Below are 1,512 nucleotides of genomic sequence, written 5' to 3'. Positions count from 1 at the left end.
CGGGAGAGCGGGCAGCGGGACGGGGCCGAGTGCCGGGCGGTGGAGGAGGCGGGCAGAGGGGGCGACACGCCGTACCTGCCTGGGATGTTCGCCTTCTCCCGGGGGCTGCCGGCCTAGGTGGGTATGGGTACAGGGACAGGGGACACAGGGAGCCCATCAGAGCCCCCTCTGTGTCCCCTGGGCCTAGGTGGGTATGGGTATACGGGGACAGGGGACAGGGGGCACAGGGAGCCCACCACAGCCCCCCCGTGTCCCTTTCCAGGCACCACGGCACCGATGGACGCTGCCACGGCCTGCCCCGCTTGCCACCCCCCAGCCCCGTGTGACCAAGGAGGGTCCTGGATGTGTCCCCCCCTCCTGCCTGTGCCCTCTCCCCAGTAAACCCAGCGCTGGCTCCGCTCTCACGGCTCTTATTCCCACCTGGCACCGCCCGTGTCACCCCCCGTTGTCCCCAGGATGAGATGGGGACACGGTGGGTGGGCAATGGGCTCCATGTCACCACTGCCTGCGTCCCCTCTTGTCCCCAGGGCTGAAAGACAGGGACACGATGGGTGAGAGACCCCTGAGGCCACAGGACAGAGGGACACTGGAGGGTGGGACATGTTTAATGCACGGTGCCACCACGGCCCCTGTCCCCGAGATGTCCCCCAGCCGAGGCTGGGCTCCCCACGGCTCCTCTGCAGCTCCCTGGGCATCCTCTGCTGGGCTGGGGTGGCTCTGGGGGTGCCCCAGCTCCAGTGTGGGGGTCCCACAGCTCACAGGAGGAAGGAGACAGGCTTGTGGTGGCTCTGGGGGGCTCAGGGGGACGGTGCGGGCTCTGGGGGCTTTCCTGGATCCATTTCTGGGCTCCCATGGCGAAGGAAATGACCTTGGGCAGGGGTGGCACTGAGGGCTCCCAGCCCTGGTTTTGGGGTCTCACACTTGGGAAGATGAAGGAGCTGGACTGGTGATGGCTCTGGGGGTATCCCAGCCCTGGTTTTGGGGTCCCACAGCTCAGGCTGTTGTGGCTCTGGGGGTTCTTCTGTCCCCGTTTTTGGGGTCTTGTGGCTCAGATGATGGAGGCTTTGGGGATTCTCCTGGCCCCGTTTATGGGGTCTTGTGGCTCAGATGACAGTGGCTTTGGGCTGTGGTGGCTCTGGAGGTTTTCCATTCCCATCTCTGGGGGCTCTCAATTCCCATCTTTGGGGGCTCTCCATTCCAATCTTTGGGGGTTCTCCGTTGCCATCTTTGGGGTCCTGTGGCTCAGATGATGATGGCTTTGGGCTGTGGTGGCTTTGGGGGCTCTCCATTCCCACCTTTGGGGGTTCTCCGTTGCCATCTTTGGGGTCCTGTGGCTCAGATGATGATGGCTTTGGGCTGTGGTGGCTTTGGGGGCTCTCCATTCCCACCTTTGGGGGTTCTCCGTTGCCATCTTTGGGGTCCTGTGGCTCAGATGATGATGGCTTTGGGCTGTGGTGGCTTTGGGGGCTCTCCATTCCCACCTTTGGGGGATCTCCGTTGCCATCCTTGTGG

General features: G+C 64.0%; 1 long non-coding RNA gene across 1 annotated transcript; it reads right to left on the bottom strand.

Annotated features, from left to right (window-relative positions):
* Positions 1 to 587: 587 nt before the first annotated feature.
* LOC115949250 lies at positions 588 to 1,489 on the bottom strand. The gene is made up of 2 exons (XR_004082808.1): positions 1,389 to 1,489; positions 588 to 1,202 (listed from the first exon to the last, which is right to left on the bottom strand). It is a non-coding gene; the product is annotated as an uncharacterized LOC115949250 (long non-coding RNA).
* Between the last annotated feature and the right edge of the window lie 23 nt (positions 1,490 to 1,512).

This window comes from Geospiza fortis, unplaced genomic scaffold, assembly GCF_000277835.1.
Source record: "Geospiza fortis unplaced genomic scaffold, GeoFor_1.0 scaffold5549, whole genome shotgun sequence".
Classification (NCBI taxonomy): domain Eukaryota; kingdom Metazoa; phylum Chordata; class Aves; order Passeriformes; family Thraupidae; genus Geospiza; species Geospiza fortis.
Note: the sequence above shows the minus strand (reverse complement) of the source record. Positions and strands in the feature narration are given on the sequence as shown.